Source organism: Solanum dulcamara, chromosome 5, assembly GCF_947179165.1.
Source record: "Solanum dulcamara chromosome 5, daSolDulc1.2, whole genome shotgun sequence".
In the NCBI taxonomy this organism is placed as follows: Eukaryota; Viridiplantae; Streptophyta; class Magnoliopsida; order Solanales; family Solanaceae; genus Solanum; species Solanum dulcamara.
In genome coordinates this window covers 8667291-8687400 of record NC_077241.1, presented here as the reverse complement: position 1 = coordinate 8687400, position 20110 = coordinate 8667291, and the positions used below count along the sequence as shown (strand labels likewise).

The window sequence follows — 20110 nt, the reverse complement described above, 5'->3', positions numbered from 1 at the left end:
GGGAGCAAAGATCTTTCTCTTTAAATCATTTGCAATAGCACGTTGCTCGATACTGCCAAGAGTTTTCTCTAGTCCCTACGAATGAGAGTAGGAACATACTGAAAAACTATTCAAGGTTGATTAGGTCTGCCTGAAAAATGTCTTAAACAATATGAATTTCTTCGGTGCAGAATACTATCAGCAAATTCAAAAAGACAAAAGATGAAGAAGCATTAGAAGAAGTGAAGCTTCAGGATTACAAATACAAAAAGTATGATTACTTTGTTAAATATTGCATGTTAACAGGCATACAGTTTTACGGATAATTGCTAAATTCCATAATCAGGACACAAGTAGAAGATAACCAACAATCACAATTTAGACAATACATACACAGAACAAATAGAAGTCGATTCTTTTAAAGCAAACAGAGATTGCATCCACCTGAGATAGGTTAATAGAACTGCAGATAAACTGCAGAAAATAAAACTAACTAAATACAGTTCCAAATACTTGTCATTAATCTACAACTTCAAGTTTAGAAGAGTAATTCTAACCAAGTAGTATCGAGTTGTTACTGTTTTCACCGTCCTCATCTTTAAGTTTCAATTCAGTTGGAAAATCACCTCTGAGAATCTGAACTCCGAAATGGATTTTGCCAGCGCTGCACTTAGAAGTTCAAACACAAGTTCACCCCCCTCCTTCAGATTATTATCATACACAAATTTTCTCCACTCAATGCTAATTTTGTGATTAATTTGACTCCACCATAAAATATATCCAACTTCTTTTGAACACAAGTAAGGACTACACGAGCTCCATCAGAAAGAAGCTCATTGTTCATTTTTTGGGTAAATACTGTCAAACTATAACACATCAGAAGTCCCTAATTACATATCAAAACTTGAATAATCCAGGAATCTGAAAGTCTGAAATTTTCTAGTTTTACGGGCACCATTTATGGGCCGTAAAAGGAACCATGAGCTGTAGATGGGTCCCATAGATAAGACTTTAAAATCATAAGAGTTGGGTCTGAGTTTCATGAGCCTAAGTAGGGGTCGTAAATTGTTCTACAGTCTGTAAACTTGGTCGTAGACCATACTTTAAAAAGTTGGATTTAGGACTTGAACAGGACAAATGGATTTCATGAGTTGTAAAAGGTTATATGGGTCGTGGAAAGGCCTTGTGAACCAAAGTCCTAAACCGGAGAAACTCAAAATTTGCCTAACTTTTACGGACGTTCAGTATGGGTCATAGAACGTTCCATGGTCCATGGATTGGTCCGTACGACGACACTTCAGGACTCAAATATCTTTGACTTTTACGAGCACTTGTACAGGCTGTGTAGATTCTTACGGACCGTAGAAGGGTCTGTAGAGTTGAACTTCAGAAATCCCGAAAATCCCTCTGTCTTTTACGAACCCTTTCATGGTACATAGATTCTTTCATGTCCCGTAGAAGGGCACTCATAAAAGACCTCAAAAAGGAATGAGTAATGGGTCAGGGAATCAGGCATCGGCCTAAATGCTCCTCTAGTCCCGAGCTTGGGAAATAAGGTCGTGGTAAAAAAATTCATAGATGGAAGATCCGGTGAATCAATTCAATTAGATGTCTCTTACCTTTTTTGCGCTTATACGCTTTTCTTTGTCTCTTGGGACCTTACCCCTCATAACTCGTTCTACCGTAGATCTTCCCATTTCCAAGAAGATCCCTAGTGTTAACCCTCGGAGGATGAATAAGAATGTCCATTAAAAGGAGTAGACCAATGGGGTCATTTTTCAAGCACGAATAGAACGATCTAAAAGGGTTGTGCAACCTAGACATATGGCCATATCTTTTTGATGAATGTGGTATCGAGGTTCGGTTTATTTGGAAAAGAGGTCAATCTTAGGGGAGACCATTCGAATGGTTTAGTTGATGACTTTGCTTCGATCTCTTCGACTGAACCTAAAGGAGACTTCGGATATTACTTAGATGTAAAACATGCAGACCTCATAGATTGTAATATTTCTCTTACGGGGGGTGCTGATGATCCACCATATATCCTGTGAGGGTTGTCATAACTTGTGTCTATCCGTTGTTAAATGATGCAACATCTTTTTTCCTTCTTGCGTACCACGAGGGCGCTTGTATTCAGTTGTGGTCCTACCTTAAGGTAGGAGGTGATTGAAAAAGGGGAGGGCAGCTTTAGTTTGAAGCTATTCCAATTAGGCTGCTTTCTCCTCGGCTTATTGATATAGTATATCTTATAGGGCGCCTTTCATCAAGTAAAGGCTTGTGATAACACTCTTGTGGAACTAGGCTCTCTTTCGACAGCCTCTTTTATTGGGCTTGGCGAAGGCGTTCGATCTATTTTTTGAGCAAAACTCACATCCTTACCTTATTATGAACATGGAACTCCTTATTCCAATTCGGAAACCGAAGGATTAGATCTCATATCCGATCATGGTGATGAATGCAGGAGATTAGTTGTAATAAGGTAGTCGTACTGGAAGGTGCGGTTGGATCACCTCCTTTTCAATGAGAGCTAATGCTTCTTGGGTATTTTGAGGTTGTTTTAGTCTTTTCCTATTCTTTTAATCTATATACTATGTCATTTTGGACTATTTTTTAGGTGGAGTTAAGTGATTCCCTAGGACCCTAACCTCCCATTCTCTCATAACTCTCCCAAATCATGTTTCTTCTCTCTCAAGTTTCTTCTACGAGAAAGATCTAGGGTTACAAGATTCAAGCCTCCATTGAAGGAATTGATTCAAGGTTTCTACTACAAGTATGTGGAATTTCATCAATGAGATTCCTTCCACCCCTTGAGTCCCAAAGAAACCCTAAATCCTCAAATTTATGGATTCTCCCAACTTTGGGTTTTCTCATCTTGATGGGTTCTTATTGAATTTCAGTTATCCTTTAAGTATGATCTTTATTTACATAATTTCAAGTATAATTCCATGTTTTCAATGATAACTTCATGAACCCATAACATACAAATATTTTCATGATCTAAAATGTAATTTCACATGCATGTCTATGATTATCAAATTTTCATAATTTTAGATGCTTTTAGATAAAGTGTCTTTCAGTATTTATCGATTATCATGATTTTGATGCATGACTGGGAGTATGAAAGAAGTTAAGTATTTCCTAAATATCTTATAGCCTCCTATTCATAGATGTGGTGCGCTTCACACCATGAATAAGACTCTACTTAACACATCTTTTAGATAATCTAATACTAAGTTTGTCAAGAGTCGAGGCTACCTCCTAGTCACGATATGGTACTTAGAGCCACAAGTGACCCAAAGCTAACCTCATGGCATGACATGACACTAAGATTAACAAATCAGCACCTGAAAAGTAAAAGACAACATGAATAGTCTAAAAGAGTCTCATATAGCAAAAGACAATATTTGAACAACGTAGCCGAAAATATAATTGTTTTATCTAAAAGCCTCTACTACATAATTGAGTTGCTAAGGCAAGCCTCTAGCTAAATCCAAAATCTGAAAGTGAAAGATAATACTGAAAATGAAACATAAGATCGTCCTTAAAGAATGAGGACTCACCAAAACTAGCTAAAGTGTTGATCAGATATCTGTACTAACCGTTGGTGTAATGTGGAGCGTCAAAACCTATATTATCAAACAATATAGGCAGAAAGTATGCGGTCAGTACTTGAAACGTACTGAGTGTGTGAAATATGTCTAAATAACATGATACCTAAACATGATAAGTTTATAAAATATGTTGATGCAATGATCAAGTAACACAACATGATATATGATAAAACTGAATTGACATAACTGAAATACTTGATCAGGAAATACTGAAAAGACTGACTGTGGGAGATATTGCTCACCGATATATAACCAACTGAGCTACAATATGGAGTATGGTGTATTTCCCCCACCAAAAGAGCCCAATATACTTGCCAAGGTTTAAAGTCATTAGTCTGAGCTAATGTGGATCCACTAAACTAATGTCCAATCGGGACAAACCTATGGTGGCACATAGTTCTAGACTTTGGGATTGCTACTAAAGGACCATATATGCTGACCAGATCCTTCATCCCTAAGTCCGTTCGGTGCTAAGTATTACTTCGATGGAAAACATACGTAAAACTGATATAGTAATAATCTGATAATTCTGATAATCTGATAAACATAATGAGTAGTTCCTAAATCATGATTTAAAACCGATAATAGCGGAAGATATTTTATTCAATATAGAGTGCAACTCTATATAGTTTCCTTCTAACTCTTTCTTTATGTGTTTACAACATCATGCCCCCTAGAAGAAATTATGCCCGAAGGAATCAGAATGAGGAGCAACAAGAACCTCCAGCTTCGCCGATCCTTTGGCCGAACATGTCTCTCATTTGCTTTTCAAGTGCTAGCCCAATCCATGACTACTCAGACCAATGGACAGGTTGTGGCCTCGGTCAACCTTAATGATAATACAACTACTACTAGAGTCCGAGACTTTACTCGGATGAACCCTCTAGAGATCAATGGTTCAAAAGTGGATGAGGATCCAAAAGAGTTCATTGAGGGCATTGTCATGATTCAATTCCTCGAGGTATGATGACACTTACTATAATCACATATAGGTAAGTCGTCCCGTATTTCAAAACTGCAAGTAATGGAATTAAGGGTAGAAACTAAACTAGAAGTCAAACCATAACAGTAATTACATAAAAAAGAGCGGAAGCAAACCAAAATTACATATACACACAAATAGAATCTCTCCCAGGACCTGGAAGTCACAAGTATAGAACTACTATAAAATAAATACAAGTCCCAAAAGTGGACCACGGAGATAAAAGACTTGTCACAAAAAGCAAAAGAGTAGTCAACTATACACAAAAAAGATGGGTAAATCCAAGACACCATGTGCTCACCCTCGCCTCCAATGTAGATTGTGACTGGCTCGAATCAGCGCTGGTAACTAGTGCTTGGACCTGCATCATGTAAATAGATGCAGAGTGTAGTATGAGTACCAAAACAATAGGTACCCAGTAGGTATTATAAGCCGACTAAGCTTGAAAAGTAAAAGAATATGAAAAGATAGAATCTAGGAAATAATAGAGTTCAAACGGAAGGTAAAGGAGATGCACGCGAGTGTATAAGAATTAGAAGAAACTAAGTACAACTAACTAAACCTAATTGGGCCCCTATAAGACAAGAAGGTGCACTCGTGCACAAGTTTAAATAAAAACTCGAATAGACCCCCATAAGCCCGAAGGGTACACAGAATAGCTAAAACTAGTAGGAATAGATAGTGATGAGTCCATATTTGAAAAAATGTAGACCGAACCTCGAACCGTGGATAGCCTCACCCTAACCAATAAATACTGACTAACAAAAGAGCGCAGATCCCGGACCTCGAACAATGGATGAATCTCAAAGTAGTCAATAGTAGTCTCCAAGTAACCAATAGTAGCAGCCTAGATAAGAAGTCCAGCGCTCGGTCCTTAAACCACGGATGAGTCTCAAATAGGCAATAGTCCGTAGTCAAAATGGATCAACTCTGTAAGGCATAAAAAACAGCATGACCAAACCTTAAAACTGCGATGATAGTGGATACCATGCCAATTCATCATCATAAAACCACAGTGGAATAACATCCACACACAAATAACCAACCAAGCACTCAAAGATAGAACCGTACCCAGTCCTAAATCGGTAAGCGAAGTCCCGAATCTCAATCGCCAATGTATAGGTCGTAAGAAGAGAGGAAAGGGGTAGAAGGTCATTGAAGCTGAGGCAACGCTAATCTAAGGCTCAAACTACCAGACCCAAGTCTGCTATTCTAGTCTACAGGGAGCTAAGTCATCCGAAGCGACGTCGGAGTAAAACAAACGCCTAAAGGCTCTAAATATCGTAAGTCTATGGCAAAAAATAAGCCTAGACTAAGGCAAACATGCTCAAAATCATCAAAAAACAATAATAAATAAGGCCATAAGGTATGGATGATCACTAAACAAGTTCAACATACTCGCAAGTTCCTAAATTACCTAAAAATGACAAATAGGATTTCTATGCTACTAGGCATGATCAAGAACCCAACCAACCCAAATTCCATCTAATAATCAAGCTCAATCTTAGGAGAGGAAGTCGTAGCCTATCTTTAGGCCGATCGTGCGAGCTCTAAAATCGAGTCTCCAAAGCTTTTACCTTCTGTACCGTCTTAGAATGCTGTCACGCTATCAAAAATAGAATCACAATGTTAATCCGATCATTTAGACATAAAAATCACTTAAAACAGAGACGGACCAATTCTAGAGTCTAAAATGGGAATGTGAGACCCATATTAGGAATCTAGAATTGACTCTGTAAAAAAGTTCTAATTATCTCCCCGAACTTGTGTCCTAAAATAGAACACAATTTGGGGCTCGAAACAACCAACGATCGTACATGTAACAATTAACACCATTGAAGCTAAAAGCGGGAGGCTGGCAGCATGTAATATACGAAATTTATCTCTAACAAAGGTTCGTTAACCGTTTCCAAACACTCCAACACTTTCCCACAATAATGCCTAACAATCCAGCTTTTGAAATACTCAATTTGGAGCTAAAACAAAAGAGATAAAGTTTTGAAATTGTAACAATGAGCTGAAGTTTGGTTCTAAAAAGAAACCCTAGGCATCACAAAAGCGACCCACAATGTCACTAAAACGAGGGCCGCTTTAGCGAAGGCCAGACCCCTTTAGCGACACGTGCCCAGCTGGCCTGCCTCACTTAAGCGATGTCCTGGATGATTAAGAGAGGTTGCTAAAGTGAAGCCAGGGTCATAAAAGTGATGCACCAGCAACAGCTTCATCAACTGAGTTTGGCCAAGTTCCAAATTCTCCGACGGGGTGCTTAGAATTCATTCGAAACCCTGTGCGCGTAAACACACTATGCTACCCCACCAAATTCAATATTTCAAACTCAGCAACGCAACCAAAATTTCCATGCGAGGTTGTCCAAAAAAAAAGTAGGTCCCACATCCAAATACCCTTTTTAGCTAATTATATAAGAGGCCTCAGGATTAAACCAGAAGCCTCGGGAAGCGCATGAAAGGTCTAGACCAAACTCGACATTTCGGATCTAACCACGCTGATGAAATTTTTATCCGAGCACATTTTCTAAGAATGTTGACCGAGGTGAATCATAGACTAAAGCTTAAAGGCTAAAACGCCTAATAGTCCAAACTCGCACCGAACATGCCACTAGCCTCAAATAACCGTTCCAGAGCTGAGAAATTTTCAAAACTTTATTCTAAGGTCGCTTACCTAATATTTTGACCAAAGTAAACTATTCAAGTTTCATAAGCTCCACGACAGAAAAATGGGCATAAATCTAGAGGAACGATCAGGCGACCGAACAGTCAATGTCATCAAGTCATAAATGATTTGGGGCCGCTATAAGAATGCTCTAAATTATAAAAAGAATACATTTAAACATAAATGACCTGGAGGGGCCATTACAAGCGTCAAGAAGATTAATGAGATTATGGGTGTCACTCTGTTGGAGTGTGAAGGGAGTGGCTCATATTTGGTTCAAGAAATGGAGGGTTGAAATGACGGTCGATGCAGGCCCATTGGATTGAGAAAAATTAAAGGGTGCTTTTCTGGATAGGTTCTTCTAGCTTGAGATGAGGGAGGCTAAGGTTTAAGAGTTCATCAATTTGAAGCAAGGGAACATGATGGTGAAGGAGTACTCTTCGAAGTTCACCCAACTTTCAAAGTATGCTCCGACTAAAGTGGCCGACTCTAGGGCCCGCATGAGTAAGTTTGTCTTCGGCTTTTCTGAGACAGTGGTGAAAGAGTGTAGAATCGCGATGCTAATCAAGGAGATGGATATCTCCCGTTTTATCACTCATACTCAATAGATTAAGGTGGAAAATCTTAAGGAGAGTGGGGGTGGGGTGGGGGGTGGCAGAGATATTTTGAATAAAGAATTAAAATATCATATTATTAAATAAGGATAAAAACTTTTATAATAAAGATCACCAAATTCGAGGAGAGCTTCTCAATTATCTCATCAAGATGAGAATAAAATGTGCGTAATTCGTGAAGATCTTATAAAATTGTTTGAACTTTTGAAAAACTAAATTTATTTTGGCCATCTTATTGCAAAAAGGCTAGAATCATATAATTTGAGATTTGATCGTAAACATTTATATTTTGTAAAATCAATGAAATATTCTTTTTTCCTTTTTTTTTGTTTAACTTACTCTAAAGGCTTTCTAGATGGACTCGACTCCTGTGTCGAGTCCAACTAAGGCGAATGCACGTGATACAAAGAGAGCATAGTTTACAAGGGATCCACATGGATTGGGTTAGACTAACAGTGGTCTAGACAAGTCCAACCTGATAGTATTGCATCAAGTTATAACTGGTTATCCAAATCGATTCAACTGTCAATTTTTTTTTTAAAAAAATGATTTTTAATTTTTTTAGCCAGTGAGCCAACATTCCAAAAGGCTCAATCGATCATGTTTTAAAATTTTGGCCTTTATTTTCCTTTTTAAAAATAACCCCTGCCGCAGTGCTCATCACCCAATTACCTTTTAGAAATTTATAAATATTCTCCCTCCTCTTCATTTCTTCTCATTTCTCTCTTAAATTGCTAACAATCATTAACTATATTAACTTTTATTTCATTCAATTAAACTTTTAACATTTACATGAATAATCCTCCTACTCAAAGACGACCAAAAATAAGTCTCGTGTGATGATATTTTAAGCTATTAAATAAGTTAATTTTTCCAAAATCCCATAGTGAAAAAGTTCAATTACAATTTATCCCGATTTTTTTGGTAATTCCCCGAATTCCCTTTTTTCCAAATTTCTGATACATACAAATGATGCTGATACATCGCGATTTGATACATATGTACTTTTCATGATACGTCGCTAGTTGATACAAACCAAACATTGTAATATCAATAAAACTTATGAATCAACTTATAACACCTAATATATCATGAACACAACAAAAATAGCATTAAAACTTATGTTTTACTGATATATTGTGTGTTTGGTTTGTATCAACTAGCAATGTATCATGAATAAGACTTATGTATCAAATCGCGATGTATCAACATCATTCCTATGTATCATAAGAGAGATTTTTGAAATTTTTACAAATAATAGGAGATAATTAAAAATATAGAAATATAAGGTGTGTAATTTGATAATTTTTCCATTAAATAAAGATATGATTCAATGACTACTTTTTGATGAAACATATAAGCATAAATTCACACCGAAATATAGTGAGGATATCAATTTTTTGCATAGGCACGTGAATAGGCATAGTCGCCCAGATAAATATGCAAATCTTCTTAGAATTTGAAGTTTGAATTTTCTCTTGTTTAGTTGTTGTAAAATGGAAACTTCGGATTAACAAGTTTTTTTAAAAATAGAACTTGCAAAATCAATTTATTGAATATCTTGATGTTTAAGCATTTAATATATTACTAGTTTAACTGCACGTGCATTGCACATATATGCCTAATAATGTAATAGAATTTTATATAAATATCAATATTATTAAATACAGTACTTTTGAGTAAATAATTTTACATATATGAAGAAATAAAGTATAAGTTTTAGTTAATGACCAATGTGAATTATTGTATGGTTACTTGTTTGTTGAGGTGAAAATGAATGAATTTTATCTTATCTTACGAGGATGAATGAGTTAAACTTACATTCTTAGTGAAATAAAGTTATTGTTCTGGTTTGATTCAGTTTACAAAGAATACACAAAAATCCATGAACTGCCAAAGAGGATAGTTTGGGTTTTCGGGAATGGGTGTGGGTTCTAGTGTTTTCAAAAAAAAACTCAAAGTTACTATTGTTGTTAAGAAAACTACTCGTATTTAATACGTATTTTTTACAAACAAAGGTAACTATATTAATACCAGCTTGATATTGTTCAGGCTTAAGGAATTACAAAATTAAATTACATAACGAATTTTTAAGACTAGTAAAAGTAATTCTTTCTGTGTCTGCTTTTGAAATTTTAAACACAAATAATAAGGGGTCTCTTTGTCTACTTTCAGAGTTTTTAGCTCAAATAACGTGGGGTTTCTATCTGCTTCCGAAGTGTTTAACACAATAATGTGGCTTCTTTTTGTCTACTTTCGGAGTTTCTAACACAACTATTGTGAGGTTCCTGTCTGCTTCTCAAGTTTTAAACACAAATAACGTGATTCTTTGCTTGCTTTTGGAATTTCTAAAACAAATAATATGGGCTCTCTTTATCTGCTTTCGGAATTTTTAACACTGAAAACGTGGGTCTCTTTGTTTGCTTTTGAAATTTTTAACACAGAAAATGTTGGGTCTGCCCAATTCGCAAAAACAATTATCTTGCTTCTGAAATAAAACTTTTTTTTGAATAAGAAATATTGAATCCAAAAAAGTGGTACTTAAATATTTCATCAAACTAAAAATCAAGTGTGCGTGGTTTCATGAAGTTTTTTCTTAAAAAATAAAATATAATAGGCAATCACACTTGTTTTGCTCCTCTTTTTTAGTTTTTGATTTTAAATAAAGAATTAAAAATTTCTTTTTTTTTTGATGGTTGGTTTGGGGGTGAGATATAATTTTTGAATAACGAGTTTATTAAAAAATGAGATTTTTGATCAAGGACAATTTTTTTCCAAAAAAGATCACCAAATTCGAGGAGAGCTGCTTAACTATATCACCAAGGTGAGAATAAAATGTGTGTAGTTCGTGATGATTTTGTAGAAGTGTTTGAAATTTTTTGAAAATTTTGATTTATTTTGGCTATCTTAAGGCAAAAAGGCTAGAATCATACAATTTGTGATTTAATTGTAAACAATTTATCGTTTAATTAACTTATTCTGAAGGCTTTCTAACGGGTTCAACACCTGTGTCGAATCCCACTAAGGCGAATGCACGTGATACAAACAAAGGATAGCTTATAAGGGATCCACATGGATTGAGTTAGACTATCAATGGTCTGCACTAGTCTAACCTGATAGTGTCTCATCAAGTTAAAACTGATTATCCAAATCGATCAAACTGTCAAACATTTTAAGAATTCGATTTTCAATTATTATTTTTGGCCAATGAGCTAACATTCCAAGATACTCAATCGATCATAGTTTTAAATTTTTCCCTTTATTTTCCTTTTTTATTTAAAACCTGAGCCCCACCGCATCCATAATCACCTAATTACCTTTTAGAAATCTATAATACCAACCCCTTTTTCATCTCTCTCTTAAATTGCTATCAATCGTTAACTCTATTAATTTTTATCAAATTAAACTCTACATGGATTATCGAAGACGAGCAGAAACAAGTCTTGTGTGACAATATTTTAAGCTATAAATGAAGATATGATGCAATGTCTACATTGTGATGACACATATAAGCATATATTCACACCGGATTATAGTGAGTGTATCATTTTTTTGCATAGGTACTTGAATAGGCATTGTCACTCAAATCTAGATGCATATCTTTCTTAAAATTTGAAGTTTGAATTTTCTCTTGTTTAGTTGTTGTAAAATAGAAACTTTAGATTTTGCAAGTTTTTAAAAAATAGAACGAGCAAAATTAATAGCATGAAATATCTTTATGTCTATGCATTTAATTAATTATAATCTCTGTACGTGCATTGCACATGTATGCCTAATAATGTAATACACATTTTTATAAATAATATCAATATTATTAAACCACAGAAAGCAAAAAAGCAATGATGATAAAATTAGGCATTATATCAGAATGAAACTACTGGAATTGATTAAAAAAAATGGAAATTGAAAGTACTGGAATTGATAGAGTTTTTTTTCTCTGGAAATTGAAACTACTTCTAGAATTGATAATATTTTTAATCAATTATTACCCTCCAAATCTTCAGGAATCAATTCAGCTGGGAAATCGCCTCTGAGAATCTGAACTCTGAATTCGATTTTGCTAGTGCTACACTCTGACAGTTCAAACACAAGTCCATCTCTCTCCTTTAGATTGTTATCATCCACAACCTTTCTCTATCTAGTGCTAAATTTATAAGTATAATTGGCTCCACCATAAAATAGATCCCACTTCTTTCGACCACAAGTAATGACTACAGGGGCTCCAGCAGAAGGTAGCTCTTTGTTCATTTTCTTGGGTATATACTGTCAAACATTCAACGAAACTCAGAAATATAAAAGCCACGAGTCCAAAAGAACACAAAGCATCCAATTCAAACCTTATGTGTATGTATTATTTTAATTTTATTCTGCAAATAGGTCGACAGGGAAAATAAAACTCTCCACCTTGGAATAAAAATGATCTTTATTCTTTTGTCAACAAAAAGTTTACAATGAATAGTAAATAGAGGATTTTCTAGTTCTATTATTTTATGTATCAATCAGAAAAGCGAATAGAGTTCCATTACATATGGATTGGTGTATATTTATATATCTAAACATAAATATTAAGCATGGAATCCAGGACATCTAATCTCGAATTCACCATTGAAAAAAAATATGTTTTTGTGGATTTCCACCTGGTATTCAATATCGAGGAAATGAGATCTCTACAATTTGAATACAGAAAAATACCTTTTCAAAAGAATAAAAAATTTCATATGCATAAAAGTGAAAATCTAACTAAAGGAAGTTTGTAAAGGGATAAAAAACCATTTCTCCATTCAATATCCATAGTCCCATTAAATCTGGATCCACCACGAAAGTCCAACATTGGTATAAAAAGCTTTCTAACAAAGGCAATTTCATACCATAAATACTAACAAAGAGGGTTCTTTATATAGAAAGATGAAGGAGAAAATGAGAGTTACCAAACTGTAAATGGGCTTGACAGCGCTCTTAGTGAGAATCATATCAACATAGGGTTTTCCAGAAAGTGGCCAATATTTAGCATTGTCGATTTGTATGCTTCCAGTGCTTTCAATCATGATGGATTTACCTTTCTGGTTTGAAACTTGTTCAGAAGATGATCCATCCTGGTAAATAAAGTCAAAGGAGTATGTAAGCTTTAAAATCAACAACGGGGATCGAAAATCGAAAGAAAGAAAAGTAGAAATAGAAAAAATTATTAATCGTGATAGGAACATACCTCCATTGCTGATTGATCAGAGAAATGGAGTTTTTGTTCTGGTATTCAGTTTATAAAGAGTACACAAAAACCTTTGAACATTCAAAAGTGGATAGTTTATGGTTTTGGGAGTAGGGGTGGGTTCTAGTGTTTTCAAAAAATAACTCAAAAGTATTTGTTTTAGTTAAACAACTACTCCTATTTACTTCTTTATATAATATTATGCATCATTAGAAAAAGAGGTTGTTGCATTTATTATAGCACGAGATTATTGTGACTAAAAGAATTACAAAATCAATTTATATAATGGCCTTTTAAGACTAATAAGAGTATTTTACTTTTTGTCTTTTTTGAAAATTTTAACACAAATAACGTGACGTCTCTTTGTCTACTTCCGGAGTTTTAAGCACAAATAATGTGGGATTTATGTCTGCTTTTGAAGGTTCTAACACAAATAACGTTACTTGCTTTCAGAGTTTTTAGCAAAAATATTATAGGGTCTCTGTTTGTTTCTGAAGATTTTAACACAAATAATGTGGTTCTTTGCTTGCTTTCGGAGTTTTTAATACAAATAATATGGGTTCTCTTTGTCTTCTTCCGGAGTTTCTAACACTAATAATGTAAGGCCCCTTTCTCTACTTCCGGAATTTTTAACACAAAAAATGTGGGGTCTTTTCAATTCGCAATAAAGATGATCTTGATTTAGCTTATGAAATGAAAGCTTTTTTTTAATAAGGAATACTCAATCTGAAAAGAGTTACTTAAGTATCTCATAAAAGTAAAAATAAAGTGTGCATGGTTCATTAATTGTTTTTCTTTTTTTTAAAAATAAAATAGGCAACTATACTTGTTTTGCCCCTCTTCTTTTGTTTCTTTTTTTCAATAAAGATTTATTTATTTATTTATTTTTGTGGTTGGGTGGGGTGGGAGAGATTTTTTGAATAAAAAATTTTTTAAAAGGGGATTTTTTGAACAAGGACAAAAAATATTTTTTTAATAAGGATCACCAAATACGAAGAGAATTGCTTAAGTATCTCACCTAGCAAACATACAACAATTAATCTCTGCAACTCCATGCTTCCTCGTTGCTAGCTTGCATTTTCTCCATCTCCTGCTTTCATGTCCCATATCACAACCCGATTCCAGGTGTGATGGTACCTGTCCTTTCCCACCGGACAAGTCAGCCTAAACCCAAACATTTCGATAAATAAAGTGGAAACAGTCAAAATAGGTAAATAATAAACCAAAAGCGGAAGTCTTTCACTTGAATATCCCCAAAGATTAGTTGTCACATGTACAAGCCACTAAAGAAAGTAAAACTGAAATGAAAGTACAAGCCTCAATATGTCTTCAACTCTCAAATAGAGTGTAGCATAAAAATACAGGAAGTACGAGAGCTCGCTGGATATCGATGGTTACTTCTCTCAACTCCCAGAAGCCTCGAATAATCAAGAAAAGAGACGGTGATCAAAGTCCATGCTCGGAACCTACACAAGTGTAGAATCAAGGGTGAGTACCAAAAAACGCGATACCTAGAAAGCAAACTAGAAAAACTAAGTAAATCTAAAAGAATACACGAACTCCATTTCCAACCCAACCGAGCCTCCAGACTACAACCTGCACAGAAATCATCCCACCATAACAGTTCATACTATACAGTTCAATAAGGTTCAGATTACAGCTCAATATCATAGATATATCGTACAAATACTCAAAATATCACAAACAGGCATCAAACTGTCAACACAGATATGCAGAATATGTATATGCACACTCAATGATCATACTTATGTGCACTTGCCGAAAATGACCTCGGCCATATAATCTTTGACCGGAAATGACCTCGTTCTCATAATCTCTGATGGGAAATGACCTCGGTCTCATAATCTCTGACCGAAAATGACCTCGATCTCATAATCTCTGATCGAAAATGACCTCGATCTCATAATCTCTAACTGAAAATGACCTCGATCTCATAATCTCTGACCGAAAATGACCTCGATCTCATAATCTCTGACCGAAAATGACCTCAATCTCTTAATCTCACCGAAAATGACCTCGACCATATGCTCTCGTCGAAAATGACCTCAGCCAGAAATGACCTTGATAGTATAATCCCACCGAAAATGACCTCGGCCATATTATATCTCTGACCGAAAATGACCTTGGTGTCACAATCATATACCTCTCATCACAGTGTTTCAGAACCAATGCAACAACATGCTCAATAAGTAATGTGGAATAAACAATTCAGACAAACCGCAATCAAAATTAGACTATCAAGTATTTTATCAAATACACATAGATATCTAGATTACGGCATGCTAGTTTCATTACTCAACAATATCACCCATAGTCTTTTATTAACCTCATCGCTTCATTTTAGATTAGTTCATATCATAATTAAACTCTTAACCTCATCCCTATTACGCCCCAACTCATATACAATGGGATATTCGGGAATTCTAAGAGAGTCACGGAGTTTTAAGAGTCCACTTGCCTTAGCCAATATGCGATCAATCAATCCACGTGTGCCTTGCCCTTTCGATTATACTCCGAATCTTCACAATCTATTCAAGTATTGATCTACAATTAGAAACTAACTCCAACGATACAAAGAATGTGAAATTAAGCAAAAAAGGGGGTCAAAGGCTCAAAATTTGACTTCACAAAATAGGAGTTTAAATTCAGAAATTTTTGGATGAAATTATTCCTTTTGATCTTAGGAACTCATTATCGAAAACCATTTCAAAAACTCATCCCTAAGTAAGTCACAATCAATGATTTAAGATTTTTCTCAAGTGCTTGAAAAATGACCATTTTCACCCATTCAAATCCCCAAATACATGTTAGAATCATCAATTAATCAATGGAAAATGATGAAGTAGGGTCAAAATAACTTACCCAATGAAATCCCATGAAATATCCTTCTACAAATCACCACTACCGAGCTCCAAAGTTCAAAAATGGAGAAAATAACTTAAACCTCAGCCAAAACCCCTCTCAGATGTCGCTTAAGCAATAGGGGTTTGCTTAAGCAGACCATCGCTTTTGCGGGATTTTGGTCGCCTTTGTGATCTCCGCCCCTTTGTTAAAGCGGCCACTTTGGTCGCTTTTGTGACTCTTCACAAAACCCGAGCCTTCGCTTTTGCGATACGGTGTTTGCTTAAGGGGTGGTCGCTTTTGTGACACCACCTTTGCTAAAGCGAAGACACCAAAACCAACAACTTTCAATAAATCTCAAAGTCTCCGAATTGACCTTCAGGATTCATTCAGAATCCCGTATAGATAAACTATATAGACATCCCCACTAAAATCGATATTTTGGATTCATTGAAAATCGATTTCGAGGCCTCCTTGACCCAAAAACAAAAAAGTCGCAACTAAACCAACTTTATACCTCAAAAGACCAAAACACCCTCGGAGCTTCCAAAAATTATACAGGAACTCTCCCTAGGTCTTAAATCACCCTCTAATTCCAACAAAGTTGTTGGAATTCAATTCCGAGCATCCGATCTTCAAATGTTGACCAAAGTCAAACCAATGGCCAAAAACTCAATTATTTCCAACTCAACCCCTCAAATCCATGATATGACTCCAAATATAATTTCGTCAACTCTTCTACACCAATTTTAACATTCTGAAATTGATGAAATCGACAGAATTCTGTTCTGAGACTCAAAATTTCGAATGAACTCAAATACAACTTTTGAGTCATTCTAAATCTCTAAAACTCAAATTTTACCAAAAATCTTAACTTTTCAAGAAAACTACGAAACCAACATCAGATATTAATTAAATATGACTCGGGGAAACTAATAGAGGGGTAAAATAGTCATTTTATGAAAAATTCCAAAAATGCCCTTTAGGGTAATTACATCATCCACCACTAAAAACAATGTTCGTCCTCGAACATAAAGTAATAAAAAGTACCTGAACTCTCAAAAAGCTGTGGATATCGAGCCTGCATGTCGTCCTCCAACTCCCAAGTCACCTCTCCGACTGAGCGGTGCCTCCACTGTTCCTTCACTGAAGCTATCTTCTTGGTCCTAAGCTTACAGACTTGTTTATCAAGGATGGCTATGGGCTCCTCTTCAAAGGTCAAATCTGGACCAATTCCACCGTGTCAAGAGAATACATATGAGACTCGTCCGGTACATACTTCCGGAGCATGAAAACATAAAATATAAGATGTACCGTTTATAAGCTAGGTGGCAAGGCTAAATTATAAGCCACTTCTCTCACGTGCCCCAAAATCTCAAATGGGCCAATAAATCGAGGGCTAATCTTGCCCTTCTTTCTGAATTGCATTACGCCCTTCATGGGTGACACTTGGAGTGAAACATGGTCATCCTCCATGAACTCCAATGGTTGAACCCTCCTATCCGCATAACTCTTTTGCCTACTCTGGGTTATTAGGATCCTACCCTGGATAATCCGAACCTGCTCCATGGCATCTCTAAGCAAGTTTGCATCTAAAGTGCCTATCTCAACTAAGTTTAACCACCCAATAGGAGATCGACACCTCCTACCATATAATGCTTGAATGGGGGTATTTGAATACTAGAGTGATAGCTGTTGTTTTAGGCAAACTCTGCTAAGGGCAAATGCTGATCCCACCTAGCACCAAAATTAATAACACAAGCTCAGAGCATATCCTTCCCACCTGAATCGTCTGCTCAGACTGACCATCAGTCTGTGGGTGAAAAGTTGTACTCATATCAAGCCTAAATCCCAGGCCGTCCTGTAGATCCTGCCAAAAGTGCAAAGTAAACACTGAGCCTCGGTCCAAAATAATGGATACTGGAACTCCATAAAGCCGAACGATTTGATTGATATACAACTGAGCTAGCTTGTCAGCCGTGTACTTTACCTTAACTAGAATAAAATGGGCAGACTTGATCAGTCCATCCATCAACCACCACCCATATAGAATCAAACAACCCATGGTGGTAGGAAAACCCACAACGAAGTCCATGGTGATCCGCTCCCACTTCCAAGTAGGAATAGGCATCCTCTGAATCATATCTCTAGGCCTTGGTGCTCACACTGACCTATTAACAGGTCAAACATTCGGATACAAACTTTGCGATGTACCTTTTCATCCCACACCACTAGTAATACTGACTAAGGTCATGATGCATCTTTTCTGCACTTGGATGAATAAAATATCAAGAAAAATAAGCCTCCTCTTGTATCAATCTGAGTCACCCACCTTGGGCACACAAATTCGATCCCCAATCCTCAAGACACCCTCTAAATAAAGTCTAGCCTTCTTGGCTTCACCCCTCAACACCTTGTCTTGAATGAGATATAACTTTTCATCATCAAACTACCTCTCTCGAATCTGTTCAACTAAGGAAGAGAGGGCTTCAATAAAAGCAATGAATCCTCCATTCTCATTAGAAACTCACAATCGAATAAGGCTATTAGCTAAATTCTGAACATCTCTAGATAAAGGCCTCCTATCAACACTAATCGCCTCTACACTCCCCATACTAGGAGCCTTACTACTCAAAGTATCGGCCACCACATTGGCCTTCCCCGGGTGGTACAAGATAGTCATTTCATAGTCCTTCCGTAACTCAAGCCATCTACGCTGCCTCAGATTTAGATCCCTCTGACTGAAGATATATTGAAGACTCCAGTTATTAGTGAATACTTTACAATGTACACTATACAAATAATGATGTCATATCTTCAACACAAATACCACCATCGCTAACTCTAGATCATGGGTAGGGTAGTTCTTCTTATGAGTCTTTAACAGTCTTGATGCATAGGCAACTACCTTTCCTTTCTGCATTAGAACTCCACCCAAACTAACACCAGAAACATCACAATACACGGTGAAGTCTACACCTTCCTCGAGTAAGGTCAAAATAGGAGCTGAAGTCAAAAAGGCCTTGAGCATTTGAAAGCTCACCTCACACTCATTGTACCAATGAAAATCTACTGGCTTCTGAGTCAGTCTAGTTAGTGGGGCCATTACAGGCGTCAAGAAGATTAATGAGATTATGGGTGTCACCCTGTAGAAGAGTGAAGGGAGTGGCTCATATTTGGTTCAAGCAATTAAGGGTTGAAATGACGGTCGATGCAGGCCCATTGGATTGGGAAAGGTTCAAGGGTGCTTTTCTGGATAGGTTCTTCCAGCTTGAGATGAGGGAGGCTAAGGTTTAAGAGTTCATCAATTTGAAGCAAGGGAACATGATGGTGAAGGAGTACTCTTTGAAGTTCACCCAACTTTCAAAGTATGCTCCGACTAAGGTAGCCGACTCTACGGCCCGCATGTAACTCCTAGGGAGGGTACCTTAGGTGTGGCCGACACTCGAAAGCCATTTCTGACCTTTAAGCGAACCATCTGGTCCAGTCACACTTTCATTTAATCACATTCTCTCTGCGGAAGACTCAATCAATGAAGTACTATTCATAATTTAGGGCCAAAGGCCAAATAACTATCAAATCAACCAACAGTTATAGAAGAACTACTCAAAAGAACAATCCAACATTTCCATACTCTAGTCTATGAAGCCTCTATCAACAATTTAGGAGGTGCCGATGACAAACCCATGGCTACCAACAATCAAAACTAAAGGAAACAACACAAAACTATACAGGAAACTCAATATCCTCTAGAAACTAGAAGGACTCACAAACTAGCTGGGAGCGTGTGGATCTTCAATGGTGCATTGGTTGATGATCTTTAGTACCTATCTCTGGATCATGAAATAATGCAGGCCAAATGGCGTCAGTACATGGAATGTATGAGTATGTAAAATGGCCGAATGAAACAACGTCAAAAATGACCGAATCAAATCAACTCGAAATCTCAACTCAAGAGAAATAACAACTCAATCAAGTGTCCTAAGTCTAAATAAGAATATGATTTAGACGGGACCAATCACATACAATTTAACTCAATCTGACTCAGAGTACTATCAAGACCTATATGGGAGTTTCTCTTATCTGACAACCATTACTTATGAGCTAGTGATAGTACAACAAACCGACGTTGTTGTCGCGCCCGTTCATACTTTGCCAGGGCATGAACGAATCAACCAATTATGGA

The 20110-nt window shown here is 36.4% G+C and overlaps 1 pseudogene; it reads right to left on the bottom strand.

Annotated features, from left to right (window-relative positions):
- Window positions 1–11834: 11834 nt before the first annotated feature.
- Window positions 11835–12949, bottom strand: LOC129890447 (B3 domain-containing protein Os06g0112300-like; annotated as a pseudogene).
- Window positions 12950–20110: the final 7161 nt, after the last annotated feature.